Raw genomic sequence first — 20292 nt, 5'->3', positions numbered from 1 at the left:
TGGAGCAAGTCGTGGTCAATTGTATCGAAAGCTTTACGTAAGTCAATGAAGATCCCCAGTGGGACTTCTTTTTTCTCTATTGCTGTATAAATATGTTCTAGCATGTGGATAATAGCATCATTAGTATTTTTATTAGGCCTGAACCCAAATTGACAGGGGTTGAGTATGTTGTGGGAGATGAGGTAGGAATAGATACGCTTATGGATTTATTTTTCAAAGATTTTGGAGAGAGGGTGTAAGTTGGATATTGGCCTATAGTTATTCAAGTCTCGCTATACTGTGTATGTGTGCACGTTACGTACACTTCACCAAGTACATGTACTCTCATAACCATCCTCTATATAGTTGTGTATGTGCGCCTGATACGTACACTTCGCCGAGTACATTCATATAACCATCCTTTATACCATCTCTATACGAGTCTTAAGTGTGCACATTAGTACACCTCAACACGAACACACACTCACATAACCAAACTCTTGTATTGGCCTCATGCTATGTAAAAATCGCACGTGACAAATTTGCAGTGTGCCTCAGTATATTTTATATGTATTTCAGGACACATTCAAATTCGAATTCAAATTCAAAGTTTATTCTCTATAAGGATTACAATGCTGAGTTTACAGAATTTGGTTATTGTGTGGTTTACATGTAGTAAAATAATTACAGAGTGTACCACTAGAACACCTAGTATGGCTAGGCATTTCGGGCAGACTTAGATTAAATCTTAGGTTTAAAATATTACAAAATTATGAGGTAAGTTGGTATTGTGGCTAAGTGACTAAATACTAGTTTGTGAGTTTAGCAGTGTGAATGCTTTTGTTTTGGCACTATACATAGTTTCAGTATTGGAGTATCACAGGCCAACTTATGACTAGTTAAGATTCATTATTTTGAGATTGAGATTGATATTTCTGTTTATGGTCAAATGGGTGAGTGAGTGTAAGTGTTAACCACCAGGTGGTATTCGTGTAATTAGTTGACAGGGTGTATCAGGGAGATAAGATGTTTTCTGATGGTAGTTTTGAAGGTGATGAATGTGTCTGCAGTTTTAGAATTTTCAGGTAGGGTGTTCCAGATTTTAGGGCCTTTGACATACATTGAATTTTTGTAAAGGTTTAGTCGGACACGGGGAATGTCATAGAGATGTTTGTGTCTGGTGTTGTGCCTGTGGGTTCTGTCACAACTATCAAGAAAGCGTTTTAGGTCAAGGTTAATATTGGAATTTAAGGTCCTGTAGATGTAGATTGCACAGTAGTAAGTGTAGATGTACTGAACAGGGAGTAAATTTAGATCTATGAAGAGGGGGGGGGGTGTTGCCAGGGATGGGATTTAGTGATTATTCTTACTGCGGCTTTTTGTTGGGTTATTATTGGCTTTAGGTGTGTTGCTGCAGTTGATCTCCAAGCACAGATAGCATAGGTGAGGTATGGATATATAAGTGAATGGTATAGTGTGAGAAGGGCAGTTTGCGGCATGTAGTATCGTATCTTGGAGAGGATCCCAACCGTTTTGGATACTTTTTTGGTTATGTGTTGGATATGGGTGCTGAAGTTCAGGTTGTTGTCGAGGTATAGGCCTAGGAATTTGCCCTCATTATGCCTGGCAATTAGTGTTGTCGATCTTAATGTTAATTTGCTCATCTCCTGCTCTGCTACCAAACATAATGTAGTATGTTTTGTCAGTGTTAAGCGTAAGTTTATTGGCTGTCATCCAAGTCGATATTTTGATCAGCTCCTCATTAACAATGGTGTTGAGGGTGGCAAGATTAGGGTGAGAGATGACATAAGTCGTGTCGTCAGCAAAGAGAATGGGGTTCAGGTGTTGAGATACGTTTGGAAGATCATTGATGTATATGAGGAAGAGCAGGGGACCAAGGACACTTCCCTGCGGAACTCCAGTATCAAGTGGCTGTGTTGTTGATGCTGTGTCTTTAATGGTGACATACTGATACCTATTAGTAAGGTAAGATTTGAAATATGCAAGCGCATGGCCTCTTATACCATAATGGTCAAGTTTGTGGAGTAGGATGCCGTGGTCTACTGTGTCAAAGCTTTTCTTAGGTCAATAAAAATTCCTAGTGGATATTCCCTATTTTCCAATGCTGTGTAAAGCAGATCTAGCATTTTTATGATTGCATCGTTAGTGCTTTTATTTTTCCTGAATCCAAATTGGCAGGGGTTGAGTATGTTTTGTGCTGTTATAAATGAATATAGTCTCCTGTGCACGAGTTTCTCAAAGATTTTGGATAGCAATGGTAAGTTTGATATTGGCCTATAGTTGTTTAAATCTGTAGGGTCACCACCTTTATGTATTGGTGTAACCCTTGCCGTCTTGAGTAGTTTCGGGAATTTGCTAGTTTCTAGTGACTTGTTAATTTGAACTATAGATATGTGAACTATAGATATGTAGATATAAATCCATATGTATTCCTGTTAACCCTTTGGGGCCTAGTTCCTAGGCCTTTTGTGTATCCATATGCTCTCGCGCTACCGTCCACAGGATGGATATGGGGTGCACAATAAACTAGCCACTTCGGTGGCAAAATCTAATCTTGTTAAAAAGTATTGAGATAGCATGCGAGAGGACATGGGCCGCTCTCTTGTACAATAATGGTGGGACATGAGACAGATTCCCTGAGTTATTTTTAAGTAACTTTATAATCTCGGTGACTTCCGTGGGCTCAGTTGGAGCAAGATAGAAGGAATTTGGGAAATTCCCATCTAGGTAGTCCCCGGCATGGGGACTTTATTGACTTTATTGTACGTGGGATTTTATTGGCGAGATTAGAACCTATGGTTGAGAAGAAGTCGTTTATCTTGTTAGCTGTTGAAGATTGAGACACTTATGCAGCATATGGGAATCTTTATTCAGGAAACGTTTCGCCACACAGTGGCTTCATCAGTCCAATACAAAGAGGAAGGCGTAAGGAGAGGAGGAGAATGAGGTAATCAGTCCCTCAACCTGGAGTCGATGTGTTCAGTCCATCAATCTTGTAGAATGTACAGCATAGGGCCGTAGACGTGGCTTATATACTGTAGTGAGGTGACGTGAAGCAGATGGAGGCGGGGTCATAGTGGTACCATCCACTAGTCGAAGTAGGTCTTCGTCCAAAGGTTGAACAAGTGTTGAAGAATTCTTTGTAACAAGACCCCATGATGCTGCCGTGTCTGACAGTTGTGATGAATGGTTTGAAAAACCGACAAGTTGAAGATTGAGACACTTATGCAGCATATGGGAATCTTTATTCAGGAAACGTTTCGCCACACAGTGGCTTCATCAGTCTTGGACTGATGAGTAATACCACCCCCAACTTGGTATGGTCTGCAGTTGTGGATTGCTGTGTATCCTGGTAGAGGGTAGATACGTATTGTGTCCTGCTTAAGCCAGGTCCCATGACCACATGGTTATGACCAAGACTTCTCAATATATTTATATATACAACTCAGAACACCGCAGTATATTTATATATATGCTCATGACACCACAGTATATTTATATATATACTCAATACACCTCACTATAGTTATATGTATAGTCATGACACCTCAGTATTCTCACACAATATTAATGGTGTACAATATTGACAAATTGATAAATGAGATACATAAACAACACTTGGGTATCTTTATTGATATGTTTCGCCTGTTAAGCATACTTCTTCAGTCGGATATCTTTGTATGAGACTGGAGAAGCAGGATAAATGCCTAAGTGTTGCACATCTGTCTTATTCATACTCACACAAGCCCAGGATGCATCAATATATTTGCACATAGGCTCAGCAAATCTCAGTATGGTTACACAAGCCCAGGACACACAACTATATTTACACAAATTTAGGACACCTCAATATTTACACAAGCTTTTCTTCGGTTCAGTGTTGCCACTCATTCTTCTATTAAACTATGCATAGCATTAGTCATGTAGACACATTTCCCAGTGTGTGTACATATTATTAACTTTGCTCTGACTGAGTCTTAACTAGTGGTTTTAATATATGCTCTCTGGATGGTAGTAAAACACTTGTTAATACCACTCAGTCTTAGCCTTAAATCAGCTTTATCTTTTATTAATTAATTACTTTATATTATTAATGAGACTTTTTTAATTTGCCTATATCTTGCTGATCAGCATTTACTTTAAGAATTGCACCCTATAATAATTATTAATCAGTCTGTTATTATCAATCTATGCTCAAGGATAAAAAAGGCACAATACCGTGAACACTGCAACATTACACAAATAACCCACACATAAGGGCCTGAAACTTATGACAGTTCCGGTCCCATTGAACCATTAACTAGTCCAGAAGCGTGAAGGAAAGGGAGCTGAAATATCGTCATGAGTTTGTCTCCTAAATGCGGGTTATTTGTGTATTGAATCTGTGCTTATCATATTAATCACCCTATACATGTATATTATTAGTCTGCCTTTATCATATTAATCAGTTTATTATTAATCTCCCTGGATTTTATTAAGTTACTTATATTCTTTTTGTTCAGTTTTATCTTAAAAATCTGTTCTTATATTATTTATTATTCAGTTTGCTTGTGTTATTAATCAGTCTTTATATTTTCTTTTATTCAATTTTCCCCATTAATTTCAAGCCGTTTGCAATTATCTGTTTACACAGTTTCATTTGAGTCATTATTCAGCAATTTTGTCAGTAATTAATAAAGCTTGGTTATTAATCACCATCTTATCCCATATCTGCCCTTTTTTATGCAGTAATCGAATATTTTCTGTGGTCACATGCAGTATGTTGCTGTTGAGTAGTCTGTTATTCTACTCATATGTATTTCAGGTGTCTTAACCAGTCAGACAAAAGCTTTGCATTTGAGCAGATTTCCCTTTGGGATTGGCGTTTTTGCACGCATTACAATTCTATACTAATACTGTGGTCTTGAAAGGATTATAGAGCCAGTCAGCCTTCGGAATTACACGCTAGTGTTTTGTTTTTATTTAGCCGCTCCTGCATGAAAGATTAATAAAAGAAAATACATCTGACACAAAGAATTTGAATTTAGTTTATTTAATCATATCTGAAGAGATATACACGTGTTTATATTCATGGCTATTATCATTAGTTATGTACTGATATCGTTTTTTTTTTATATCAGCATTAGTAAAAAATTTTCTGACACTGGTCATAAATGACCTAATTCGTGGAGCTTTTAATCATTTAACAGAAATTTTCCACTGGCTTACGAGTTCATCCCATAAAAAGATAATATTACAGTGGACCCTCAGCTAACGATGGCATCACCTTACGTTAAATCCAGCATACGATACATTTTAATGCAAAAATTTTGCCTCAGCTAACGCTAAAAAACTCACCCTACGCGATTCATTTGAGACGCGTCCACGTGTGGCCTGAGCGTGTCTCAGTTGTCCCGTGGGTGCCAGTGTTTACAAGCCAGCCAGTGCGGTTGCATCCACTCATACAATCGGAACATTTCATATTATCACAGCATTTTTAGTGATTGTACCTGCAAAATAAGTCACCATGGGCCCCAAGAAAGCTTCTAGTGCCAACCCTGCAGGAAAAAGGGTGAGAATTACTATGGATATGAAGAAAGAGATTAAGGAAATGTGTGCAAAGTGGCTTGAAGTGCAAACCTTTATGGATGAAAATCACCCTCACACAGCTATTGCAAGCCGTGCTGGTGACTATTACAATGACAATGTTGTGAACCACTTTAGACAAATCATAAAGGAACGGGAGGTACAGGCCTCTATGGACAGATATGTTGTGCGACAGAGGTCCAGTGACTCTCAAGCTGGTCCTAGTGGCATTAAAAGAAGGGAAGTAACCCCAGAAAAGGGGATTCCCCTTCTAAACATTAACAACTTCCACATCTCCCCTCCTCCCATCCCATCAATCATCACCAGATCTTCAATAAAGGTAAGTGTCAGTTTGTGTGTATTAAAATTAATATTTCATGTGGTAAAATTTTTTTTTCATACTTTGGGGTGTCTTGCATGGATTAATTTCATTTCCATTATTTCTTATGGGGAAAATTAATTCAGCTTACGATAATTTCAGCATACGATGAGCTTTCAGGAACGGATTAATATCGTTAGCTGAGGGCCCACTGTACATGATTAGATGTAATGGTATATTTTCCAACCCTTTCTATCACTCCCCTCACTCACAACATAAGCAAAGAATTGTCACAGTGTCCTAGGAGAGGGTTCAGCGAATAGTGAACCAGCGGGACGCTGCCTCTGGAACAGAGCGTCTTGTGACGGTGTGCCTGGGACATAGTACATAATACTTGTAACACAGGGAGGTGTATATGTGCCGAGAAGTTTAGTTTATTCCCTATTTTAGGAATCGGTGTTTTTGCCAGTAATTTACCCAAGATTTGAAGCTGATGACCTTGACTTATCGAAGTACCAAAATGAAATGAAGGATAAGTAAGACTCATGTGCAACAGTTAATTATCTTTATTCCGAAAAGTTTCGCCTACACAGTAGGCTTCTTCAGGCGAATACAGATGCAGCAGAAGCATTGATGTAGAAAGATGTATACCTTCAGAGGATTTCGGGGGTCAATGCCCCCGCGGCCCAGTCTGAGACCAGGCTTCATGGTGGATCAGGGTCAGATCAACCAGGCTGTTACTGCTAGCCACATGTAAACTGATGTAAGAACCACAGCCAGCATCTTCTTGAAGACAGTCAGGGGCCTATTGGTAATCCCCCTTATGTATGCTGGAAGGCAGTTGAACAGTCTTGGGCCCCTGACACTTATTGTGTTGCCTCTTAAGTGTCCCTCTAGGATTTTCCAAGTGTATGTTATCATGGATCTTTCTTGCCAGCATTACATGGAGTACAGGTCAAGGGACTTCATCCATTCCCAGTAATTTAGGTGCTTTGTTCTACTTATACGTGCAGTGAAAGTGCACATGTAAGTAGAAGTATAGGTCTGCAGTTTCGCCTGTCTTGAAAGGGGCTGTTAGTGTACAGCAGTATTCCAGTCTAGAGAGAACAAGCAATTTGAGGTGAATTATCACTGGCTTGGCATCCCTAGTTTTGAAGGTTCTCATTATCCATCCTGTCATTTTCCTAGCAGATGTGGTAGAGACATTGTTGTGGTCTTTGACAGTGAGATTCTATGACATTATCACTCCCAGGTCCTTCCCATTACTTTTTCGCTCTGTTGTGTGGTTGGGATTTGTTTTCCACTCCAATCTAGTTTTATTTCCTCGAGTTGATGAATTATACACAGTTATTGATTCAGGGAGGCGTTTGGCTCTGCCAGTATTTAGGCTTAGGGTCGGCATGACACAAGGGCTAATATGTTGGTCTTGGTTGGGTGTTACTGTCTCACTCAACTGATAATGACAGTTGTCATTATCAGCCCTGCCTTGGGTAGGGCCTGTTATTGTTGACTCAGGTGGAGGAGTATGGGGTGGTTGGCTCTTTTGAAATTTAGGCAAGAGGATCCACCTGACATAATTGGGAACTTACTTTTCCCATTTCTTTTTCCGGACACTTCGTTTCCTTTATAATTCTTGTCCAGATTTGGGCAACTTATTCCCTGCATCTCAGAAAGTAGTGCTCAGTAAGGCATAAGGTTTGGTGGCCCTTAACACCAGCAAACTTGTCACACACAATACTAGATGGTGTACTTGAATCTAGTACATCATCAAGGGATTCTCATCTTTTCCTCCATCATTAACCTCCTCAGCTTGATGTATTTCTCCATTTACCCCCTTACTTCCATACAAAAAAATTTATCGCCATCAAAAAGGAACAGAAAAACAAGGTCAGAAAAATTTAATTGAATTACAGTGGAATCTCAAAAATCAAACTGCTCCCAACACGACCAATTATGTAAGTGTATTTTTGTAAGTGCTTTTATAAGTGCATTTTTGAGGGTCTGAAATGGACTAATCTAATTTACATTATTCCTGATGGGAATAAATTCATTCGGTAAAGGCACTCGAACAGCCTTCTGGACCGAAGAAAGTTCGATATTTGAGGTTTCACTGTATTATTGAATTATCAGGTACATTAAATATTTACCCCTTGCCATGTAATTTTTTACCCCCGAGGGGTAAATTTACCCCTGGCTGAGAATCACTGTATACTAGATAGTTTCAGCAACAGAAGTTGTGCTAGTAAGTTTATTCAGGTACAGTAGACCATTGTTTAACATGGTAGTTACATTCCTGAAAACGCTGTTAGACAAACTGAAGACCTTATGGGAAAAATAGGGTTACGTTCCTGAGAGCCCCCCAAAAAATCAAACGACTTTTTTTTTAGACCTCCAAATCTTACAAAATAAAAGTGAATATGTAATTCTAGTGCATTGTCATGATATATTACTGCTTAAGACTACAAATGCAATAGAAATAATAGTATTTCTTACCTTAAATTGTGGGTAATGGTGTTTGTGGATGATTGTGAGGAGCATGAATATGGATGGTGTGGCCCTACTGGGCTGAGGTGGATGGCTGTTGGTTGTCGGCAGAAGTGGATGGTAGAGGTTCTGGTACTGAAGTCGATGGTTGTATTGGAGTGTGCATAAATTCTGTAATGGATCTCTGGGCTCTTTTACCCTGCAGTGCATTATACAGCTAATAGTAGGGCATCATCAGCTGGTCTTGACCCCGTTACAAAGCACTGCTTCTAGATTTGTCAGGGTCCTCTTCAGTGAAAAAGTCTGCTAGTTTAGCAGCAACATGGAACTGCTTACATAACTACTGCAATGTTAACTGTTTTTCTTCAGGTTCTTCTTCATCTTCTTCTGTTATCTCCCTCCCTTGTATCTGTGCATCGAGCTCTGCCAACAATTCCTCTGGACTCCTGGACTCCTGTCTTCATCATCATCTTCTAAGAGCTCATTCATATTTTCATTCATGTTTTCAAAACCATCACCTGGTAATCTCCTTACCAGCTGAACAATTTCTTGAACCTGACTCTCAAGCAAGGGAAAACCAGCAAAAGAATTAACTACAGAAGGCCATAACTTGTTGATTGGGGCACTTCATTCCATGCACTTCTAGCATAGCTGATGGCATCTGCAGTGTTAAATTTATTCCAGAACCTTAGTACTGCCAGGTTGGAGTCAGAGTCCATTGATGCAACTAGTTTTTTCATAACTTTTTTTTGTATAGTTACACTTGAATGACTATCTCCGCGCGCGATCCAGTGGTTGTATTAGAGATGTATTTGGAGGTAAAAATACAACTTTTACATGTGGGGTCACATCCAGCAAAGCTTGTGAATGAGTACGGGAATTATCAAGAATGAAGAGGACCTTGAATGCAAGGTTCTTGCTGTGTAGGTAAAACTTGACTTCAGGAATAAAGTGATGCTTAAACCAGTCAATAAATATTTCCTCTGTCATCCATGCTAACTGGTTTGACTTCCAAATTACTGGTAAGGTGTTTTTATCTACACCTTTCAAAGCACGAGGATTCTGAGAGTGGTAAATAACCATGGGCTTACACTTGAAATTACCTGCCGCATTACCGAAAAGGAGCAAGGTAAAGCGATCCTTTGCTGTCTTGAAACCCGGTGCACTTTTCTCTTGCTGACTGATATAAGTGTCTCATCAGCATTAAATGCTTCATTATGAGGGTAGTGTGGGTGGCTTAGGGAGGCAGGGGATGGCGATAGGTCTCCCCCGTTGACACAGTGGTGTAACCCACTAACCCACAGACCATCCCGCCTGGCAGGCGACTGCGTGCTCAAAACTTTTTTCCCTCATGCAACCGTGTTAAACTAATTTTACGAAGTGTTAAACAAAAATATGCTGCAATTCTTCAGCCGTGCTGTAACAAAAATGTGAGACAAAATCGTGTTAAACGACGGTCTACTGTATACACAAATACAGTTACATAGATTATCATACATAGCATATGTGTAGAGAACCTACGATAACCCAAAAAGTCAAAGTGATTTATTTCCATTGGGGTCCATTGCTGGTTAGTCTAAGTAATATCAGTGACATACTGTACTGTGATATAGAAAGCCCCTTGTTATGCAGAGCATGTCAGGCAAATTAGGTCAGTTTTGTCCCTAAGATCCGACCCACAACTGTCGACTAACACCCAGGAACCTATTTAAATGCTAGGTGAACATGGACTGCAAGCGTCTTAAAGAAGCACATCCTAATGAACCACGGACCTCAATGTGTGAGCTAGGATTGATCTATGATTTCCTTGCAGTAACTAACTATTTCATATTCTCTTATGGCTTTTGTTATTCATTTTTTTTACTTCTCTTAAATTGAATAGTGTATTGTTCAGTAAGGTGACCCCTACTTCATTTGATTTGCCTGTAAATGTGTTTCTTTTACCTAAGAGATGTTTGAGTCTATTATTTATCCACCTAGGGTCATTCATGTTTAATCTAAATTCTCCATTAGAAATATATGCAGCTTGGCCAGCTTGTACAGTGCCTTGGAAAATGTCTTATTGGCACTCATCACTACCTGTTTGGTATTTCCTAATGATTTTCCTTAGTTGGGTTACCCCAGTCTGCACTACTCCAAGTAACCCCGTAGCCCCATATAATATCCAACATGAAAATTGGGAACCATAAAATGTTAAAACTAAGTGAATCTCATCACTTGGGAAGCTGCAAGTTATTGTTTTGTTAGTGTTACATTTGACATCTTAATACTAATGGTTGGCTTTTATTATACCCAGATTGTTCTATAAAAGATTTGTCCTGTCATACTTTTTTTAAAAATTGGTTAGCTCAGTAGTTTTAGCAGATCATGATATTTAAGGTAACTTAGTTCTGGTGTCTTTGTATTAAACATTTTCCAGTGATGTCCATCTGTAGCTGTGGTCTCCATGCTTGAATACATTAGTCCATGTGGGGGACATAAGGTATTTGCAAGTTGAATCATTGTTTTTTGTGTTCAGGAGTGCATTTATTGATTCCTATAGTTACAGCAGCTTTTGTTGTTATGGCAACCTTAGATATATAATGGAGGCTTTATTGTGTGTCAGTAGCTTTTATGGAAGGATTTGTTGTGTTGTGGTGTTTTATTGTATTTTGGCAGTTTTGTTGTGTAATGATATAGGGTTTTTAAAGTTAAAAGGTTCTGTCATGTTATGGCAAACTTCATTGTACAGTGTAATATTTTATTAAAACAGGAATTGTTTAATGTTTTTTTATTTGTGCACCAGTAAAACTTTGGCATACACAAGGGATGCATTTTTGAGATCCCCACGAGTGCTGTACTCATGAAAAAGGCCTGTGGCCATCAGAAAAATTAGAATACATAACCCTGTCAGATGGGTATGGAATACATACATAATTAAACTATCAAACTTTGTGTCCCAAGGACATACAGTATTTAAGAAGTTGACATTGTTTAATCAGTTTACAGTGCATATGTACTGTATTGTACAGTATGCAGTGCAGTATTAGCATTTATTTGTGTAGTACAGAACAGTACATTATATGGAAATTTATTATGTACTATACAATATTTACATTTCAACTCTTGTGAACTGGCTGACCCGTGGGAACCCAGCAAATGACCCATAACAGAGAAGTGTTTTTGCAGGTTCATCCAAAGGATCACTTCAGAAAGTTGATTTACACAAGTACCTTTGTTGCTAATACCAAAGTTTTACTGTATTACCACAGGTTTTATAATAGCATTTTTGTGGTGTGGTGGGTTTTGTAGTGTCCTAGATTTTATGTAATTCTAGTTTTTTAATAAATTATATTTTGGACAGTTTTGTTTTATAATAAAACTGTGCATTGGTTGGTTTTGCTGTAATGTAGTATTTTTTTTTTTTTTACCTGAGTGGTCATTGTCTGCCAAACCAGGGTGACCCAAAGAAAGAAAAAGACACAGTCTCTATCATTCAGTCAGTTCTAGTCTTTCCATAAGTGTGCTGACATCACAGTACACATTACCTCTCTGACTGCAACATCTGCACCCCTTCTTTCAGAGTGCAGCCATTGCACTTCTTACCTCCAGGACTTATGTCCCCTCATAGAGGTTACCTTGCTCACACTGCAACACATCCATTAATTAAAAACCAGTTGCCATGCAGTCTTATTTTAACATACTCACACAAGCCTGCCAGATGCTTAAACCCCTGAAACTCAAAGACTCGTTTTTACCTTCTTACCTTTATGCAGTACATCATATTTATACACCCTCTTGTCGTCCTATCCCTCTCCTTCCATTATACATGCCTAAACTATTTCAACACCCCTCCTCAGCCCTCTGATATACACCCTTGGTAATCCCACATCATCTTTAAATTTCTATGCTCTGAGTTCTATGCATAACATTCACACCACATATTGTTCTTAAACATAACATCTCCACTGCTTCTAGACTCCTTACTGCAATGTTAAAAAAAAAAAAAACATGTCTCATAACCGTGTGTAAGAGTTTGCATTGCTGTACTTTAGTATGTTCCCCCCCCCCCCCTTTTTTTTTCTTTTTACTTCCACAGATAAACTTTCCTCTGATGCCTGGACACACCACACATTTTTTCCCCCCTCATCTATTCTTTGGTTGACTTTGTCTTTCACAGACCTATTTGCTGATGTGGTTCACCTCATCTTTCTTAGACTGACACGTACACTCACTAATATCTAAATTGCATAATTAGTGGTGTTCTTTTGTGCCTGCCATTGTATTATTTTTTCATGTAAATTACATTATCTGTACAGCATAAAGAAATAAACATTTTATCAAGGGCCCCCCATTTTTCATTTTTTCCTGGCAATCCTAGCTTGCTTACTACTCCATCAGCTGTCTTGCCCACATTAGTATTTAGGTCCCTCATAGCAATAATTCTCTCATTTGGTTCAAAACTCCTTATACCTTCACTTAACACACCTCTTGCCTCCAGCTGCATATACACTTACTATAAATCACTTCTCACATTCTGCCTACATTCTAACCTACATAACTCTTGTTTACATACTTATAATCCCTCTTTTCTTTCCATAACTGATCATTTAATATTACTGCTATTTCTACCTTAGCTCTTATTTTCTCAGATACACCTGGCTTAATCCCACTTATTCCTCCAAGCTGAAATTCTCCCACACCTTTTAGTTTTGTTTTACTTAGTGCTATGGCATCCAACTTCTTTTAATTCATAATATTAACAATCAGTTCTTTTTTTATCTGTACTACACCAACATTCAGACACCCCAGTTTCAAAATACAGGAGGGCACTAGTCTCTTGCTCCAGGAATTTTAATTGCTTTTTATGACATGCATGGCTTATAGGAAAGAATGCTAGTCCAGTATCCCCATGGATAAATATTGTACAGTATTACAGAAGGACCCCCGTATCTGCGGGGGATACATTCCAAAGACCTACCGTGGATCCCGAAACCGTGGATAGTAGCAGACCTTGTATAATATAAAAGTCCTATACATGCCTATTATAAAGTTTAATTGATAAATTATGCACAATAAGTGGAGAATTATCACTTTTTCACGGCTTCTCTTAGGCTTTAAAGAAATGACAGCTTTTCTACCTTTGCACTTTGGGGCAATTATTATAACAAACAAAAGAAACAAATAAAGTTTATTTCTTTGCAAGATTACATTCAGATTATAAAATTACATTAATGTAAAATTAAGAGGTATTTTTGGGCCACAGTAAACCATGGATAACTGAAACCGCGGATACCGAATCAGTGGATTCAAGGGTTCTTCTGTATTGTGCTCTAATAGCAGTTTGTAAGACGTGTGGGCACACACTATGACACATTAAAAAATGGTATGGTGATATCGACAAAATGTGAAAAAGACACTATTCATAAGTGTCCTCTTTCACACTGACATATTTAATAATAATAATAATAAATAATATCTTTATTTCTACAAGTATATGTACGAGGTATGCAGGCCTAGCTGACATCAGTTACATACTGTACTATCATATAGAAAGCCCCCTTGTTATGCAGAGCAGTTCAGGTAAATTAGGTCAGTTTTGTTCTAGGATGTGATCCACACCAGTCGACTAATACCCAGGTACCCATTTTACTGATGGGTGAACAGGGACAGCCAGCAGGTTTCTTATGGAAACATATCGTAAGGTTTTCCAGCCGTACCAGGGGATTGCTCCCCAAACCTCAGTGTGTGAGCTGAACTAGCTGTTGAGCTACGTACTATTCATCAGTCCTTGATTTGAAGTGTTTTCTAATAAATATGTCCTGGTGTTTGTTCACATATCTTTTTAAACTACATTTTGGTATCCATTACCAAGGGGTATATCAGATTTTTGTAAAGATAGATGTTATGCAAAATTCTGAAATGACAGATTTTTTTTGTAGTTAATGTATTACTGTGTTTTGTTAATGGCAGGGCTTTTTGTTATAGATATTTTGTTGGACTAATTTGTGTATTGATAAGCTTTCAATTTTTGTGTCATCTTAGATGGAACAGTAATTGTTTTCTTTGTAATAGTGAAATGCTTGTTATAAAGTAGAGTGGAGAGTTTCATTGTTTTCTTAAATATGTTGTATTGGTATCTTTATATGTACTGTATTATGGCATATTTTCTTATAGCAGCTGTAGATGTATTATGGCATGTCTCTTATATCATAGGAAATGTTGATGCATTATAGCAGACGTTAGTGCATTTATTGTATTATAGCATGTTTTGCAGTGAAGGCAGATACTCTTAATGCCAGGCTTCATGTTACTATGGGGTATTGAAGGGAGCTATGACTTTGATTCACTGCTTTCCCCAACAATTTTTCCAAGAATAAACCTATAGACATACTCTTGACATATAGAGTTCTCAGTTTTGTGTGTCTTATTTATGTCACCATGACTTAAGTCACCTACTTAACTGATTCATTGTTTTTCTTAATTGAATAGTTTTATGCAAGAACTATAATCCTTTATTAGTGTCAGGATTGGAACAGAAAAAGAAATCTGAGAAGTGTTCTAGTGACTGCGGTATGAACCCGTTTAAATTCAAGAAGTAAGTCAAAGTTTCTAGTGTTACTACTAACAGTTTGTGTACTGATCAGAGAGCATGGTTGCTGACATACCTTAAAAGGTAGAGTGCAAGAGAATAATATCAATGATGCTGATAAAAGGAACATGTCCTCTTAGGAAAGCATCACCAGTGGGGTGCCACAAGGACCGGTGCTTGCTCCATTATTTATAAATGATTAAAATTGTAATTGTATAAAGCAGGAGGAATAAAAAAAATAATTGGGCAACCCACTGAATGGAGTAGGATATGAACCTGTGGCAAGCCAGTCCTAAAACTAGTAGGCCAGTGTGCCCCCCTACCCCCATTGTGACCACAAAGGCAGGTTTTCATAAATGAATCTCACAACAGTATGGTTGTGGCAAGCTCTAGCTCAAGTTATAGATTTCATCTCTTGATGTTCCATTGACTGCTCTTGAATTTGCGTCAGCATTGTCAGAGTGCCAACCTACGGCACCTGGGCCTGATGATATGAATGTTTTCATGCTCCAGCATTTAAACTTTTTGGTATTAGACTCCTTTCAGAGTCATTATGAATGACTTGTTGGCTGCAAGGATTTGAACCCCACCCTGTTCAACAGGTTGTTTACAATCGTGTTAATACAGTTTTGCAAGTAACTAATTGAGCAACTTTGCAGATGATGCAAAGATTCTATACAAAATAAACAATAAAAATTACTATATGGTCTTATCTTGATATGAGAAAGGCAGTAACAGGTCACATGAAGATTGTAATACATAATGCAGTATATTTTTTGTCACTCAGAGAGGAATCTAGGAGTTATCATGGATAAAAGATTGTCACTAAAAGACTATAAAAATGAAACTGTGAGAAATGCTACTTTAGCAAACTATAAAATAGCATTCAGATATGTGGATGGGGAAATGCTAACAATACTGTACCTACTAGGCCATAATTAGAGTATGCAGCAGAGGTGTTGTGTCTGCAACTACAAAAAAATTGAAAATCATGTGAAAAAGAGAGAAAAAAGTACAAAGATAAACTATGAAAATGGCACCCAGAGCCTCAAAATACATTTTAAGTTATTAAGAAAGGTTGAAAACATTAAAAATGCTCCTGTTGTATGATAAGAGGAAAACAGAAGACATCATAATGACATAAAAAGATACAGAAGAATAAAGAAGAGCTCTTAGTGTCATCAATATGGAGAATGAGGGGACATGGTCTTAAACCAAGAAAAAAAAGCAGTGCCATAAGAATATTTAAGCTTTTCTTCCCAGACAGTATGGTAGCACCACGGAATAGGATTCAAGAGGAGGTAGTGAGTGTTGCAACCATTGGATATTTAAAAAATTATGTACCATTGATTAAATACTGATGGTATGGCACCCTGATAGATCCGAATCTGTAACCACAAATGGGTAATCACATAAATGTGAATTCTTTAATTTGTAAAGTAAGAACTAAAGTAAGTTATTTGTGTAGTGTATATCAGATGCACACCTTGGTTTATTCAGGTTACACTGTCTATGCCCTGTCTGTTAGCCACAATTCAGACCAAATATTTAAACTGAATCATATAAGCAAATGATACTTGGATAAGAGTAAAGAACTGTTTTTTGCATTTATAGGTTTAGAAAACACATGAAAGGGTGAATAAAGGATCAGTGTGGAAGATCTTGCCAATGTATGGTATAGGTAGTACAGTACTGTATAAATGTTAAAAATAGTAAGTGTTTTTATGAATAGAATGAGGTTTTAGACAGGGATGTGATGTCACCATGATTCTTTAGTATTTATAGATTGGGTTATAAAAGAAAGAATTACTAGGGTGTTGGGAAAAAAAAGTGTAGGATGAAAAGATAGTGAATTTGATACCAAGTGGGAGTCATCACAGTTACTCTTTAAAAAAAATTGTTTTATTATTTCTTATGAGCCATACGAAGAGTTACAGTAGGTGTTCATATGTACAGTAATTTGATACAAATGCAGGCATAAAAGAAAGCCACTAATTATGCAATGCATTTCAGACAAACTAATCATAAGACTTACATACTATTTAAGTGTAGGCCAATTTAGAATGCGTAGTCCACTCTCTTCAACGAATGTCAACATTTTTCTGGGAGTGTGGCATGGAGCAAGATCCTGCAAGAAAATGCCTCCTCTATCAGGAAAATCTCTATCCACAATGGGAAGCAAATGAGTTGCCAGGATTGCCTTGTATTTGTCACTGTTCATCATTCCCTCAACAGTAACAAGCCATTCAGGGCCATTAGCAGTAAAACTACCCCAGAACATCTTAGGTGAGTGTTTTGGTGCTTGTTGAATGTGTCCATTATGAAGAGGTTTGGCTTTGCCCTGTCTCACTACCACAGATCTTTATCCATGTGTACTTCAAAAATGTGCCACTTCTGAAAATATAACTTTTCTCCGTTCATCGGGTGCCCACTGAAGCTGTTTTTTCTTCATAGCAGCAGTCAATAATTTTCTTTACCAGCTTTCTGGCAGTTCTGCCAACTTCGAGGAGCCTTCGTTGAACAGTTGAAGAATCAACATTTACAGCAGCTAAAGCCAAATCTCTCTGTAGATCTTTGATGGCATTCTTGGGATCCTTCACACTATTTGTTATGATAACCTCGTCATCATGAGGTGTTGCATTGGTTTTTCTTCTGCATCTTCCTCAACACAGCATTCCATAATCACTAGTGTTGTCAGCTGTCTTCAGAATTTTCGGCAATGTGTTTGATACTCAAATCAGCATGTTTCTAAGAGCTACAATACTTGCATGCTTCCTGGTATAACATCCATCATGAATTGAAGGGAAGAATTTAGCAAAAGCACATTCACTTACGGAACAACAACTGTTGTAGCACTGAGGAGAGTCACAGGATAGCACTACAGCTGGATGGTTACCAAAAGTCAATAGCAAACTCTTATGGAAAGAAAGCCCAAACTACATTAATAAAGAAAGAGACTAAGACATATTTTGAGATAATCACAAAATTTACTCCTGTCCCAATTAATTTGCTCACTACTGTATGCTGTTGTCTCTGTAATTGACTGATAAAGCCTGCAGCAAAGGTGAAATGTTTTCTTAATAAAGTTTCCTAGTGTTGCCCACGCTGTTGTCACACAAATCACCCATCCACTTATTCAACAGCTTTTAACCAAAGTGACCTGAAGAAGTGCACAGCGTCCATATTGCCTCACCAGTGCCAAGGTCACTAATATTGCAACATTTCTTTGGTATGTTACAGTCATTGTTTATGAATGTGGTCCCTTTTTTTTAATTAGTGTTGCACAGGAGTACTGCATTTTCATTATAAATATTGCAAGATTTTTGTTTAGCTTCTTAATATTAAGTACTGCACAAGGAATGCCATTTTGTAGCAGCTGAATTTTAATAATACATGTACTGTAGTTACAGTATGAATAATGTAACTTGTTACATTAACTAAATTTAATATAGTTACTCTATTAATTAAGAATCAGTTTTAAAGATAAATTGTACTGATTAACTTTCAAAGATTCATTCTTGTATATTTTATTTTGATTAGTTGCACCAGCTGGGCAGCCACTTTATAATGCATCTCCGTGCTACCTAGCTCTTATAAATTAATGTTCACATATCCAGTACTGTGCATACTTTGTAAACTACTTCACTCAAAATAAATTGCAAAAGCTAGTAAATTTGGACATCATTAATGGCTCCAATATAAAGAATATATATGATGAGATGATACTTACATATGTAATTCCTTACAATCAATCTTGACACTATCTAAGAGCTATAGTGACACCCTGGTACGTTACTAAACCTTGTCAAGTCACCACATTGAGAAGACCCGGGCTGGGGCTCACCTGGTGAATGTACTAGCTTGCAACAGCTATACAATAAATACAAACTGAAATGGCAATACAGTAGAGTACTGTTAATTTGGAATTGATTTTTCTGATTATCAGAAGCTTCACTGTGATGTTTCTAAAATTACATGACCCATTACTCTGGCAGTATCCTGATATTCCAGCATGGCACGGGGAGCAGGCCATTCATTGCCTAACAGCAATTCAGGTAGGCTTAAGTGGGATGTGAGGGGAAGGTGGGTCTTAGGTGTCAATACCTTTTTTTTTTTTTCCCTGCCACAAGTGCTCGTGGAACAACCATTGCCCCATGTTACTCCCTGGCTGCCCACACTTTGATGCAGTGTGCTTATACTCAGATCATTAAAATTTTCAATCAATCTCTTACACAATCCACCTTGGGTGAAGCAACACCTGTAGTTTCTTGTAAGAGTGATAACTGCAGCAGAAGCAAGAAAAGACCTTATAACCCCCAAAAAATAATGGAGGTGTCATTGTGTTACTGAACAGAAGCAAGTGCAACAATTTAAATTACCTTACTGTGGGAAAAAATGGAATTACTCAAGAAATCAGACAGTATGATAAGTAACTCTTCTGTCAATAGACCATGGTACTGAAGAATCACTTGTGTATAATATAAAGAAAGGATCAAAGATATTATGGAAAAACTGCTAATTGGAAAACTTTACTTGTGCCTGCTAACAAAGATGTCTATAAAGTGTTTTGTGAACAGCTTTGCGAGTGTTGCAATGAAATCATTCAGATATCTGGGACATTTTTTGATGGAAAAAAACAAAGACCTTTTTGCTGATCAAATTGGCATAGACAGTTATTTAGAGGAGTTTAATAGATTGGTTGAAGAACATAATTTAACCCCTATTGCAACATGATCCTATTCTTGACATGATGTAGCTACATCATGTTCAACTGACTGTAATGCACAGATCAAGCACCTTTTGTACATAGCAACCCCCACAGACATTTTACAAGAGGGAAAAAGACAACAGAAATTAGTGAGTACAATTTTTTATTTGATTTGTACTTGTCTTGCAAACTTTTCCTTGAAAAATTCCCTTAGATTTTCATGATTAGTAACTTTGAACCAACTGTAACTTTAGACTGTTTTGGGCCTAGATTGATTAGGCTTTGGTGCTCCACTGTAATTGAAAACTTATAAATTATCATTAAGCTGCTTTTGGGTCACTAGGTATTTTGTTTCTTACTTTAGGTTTTATATGTGATACAGTATAGGTTTTAGTATGGCATATATTTAAATGATGATCTTTTGCATTAGATTTAGTTATTTACATAAGTAACACAGGTTTAATTTTTCCGAGGTAAATTTTGTTCTCTCGGCATCCTTCAAGATTTTTGCAAGGTTAATAATGTATTGTTGCTAATATTTTGTAGTCTCTAAACTGTAACAATATGTAGATTTTGTATTTGGGTAAGTGTGTTATGACCATTTATTATATATGTACAGTACACTGCTGTATAAAAGTTATACTT

At 37.5% G+C, this 20292-nt stretch overlaps 1 protein-coding gene across 2 annotated transcripts in view; it reads left to right on the top strand.

The window, feature by feature from the left end:
- Positions 1 to 20292, top strand: part of LOC128692491 (uncharacterized) — a 79198-nt gene that overhangs the window by 38380 nt on the left and 20526 nt on the right. The gene's annotated exons all lie outside the window — the stretch shown is intronic.

Source organism: Cherax quadricarinatus, chromosome 30 (assembly GCF_038502225.1).
Source record: "Cherax quadricarinatus isolate ZL_2023a chromosome 30, ASM3850222v1, whole genome shotgun sequence".
Classification (NCBI taxonomy): domain Eukaryota; kingdom Metazoa; phylum Arthropoda; class Malacostraca; order Decapoda; family Parastacidae; genus Cherax; species Cherax quadricarinatus.
This window is presented reverse-complemented; position numbering and strand designations above follow the sequence as displayed.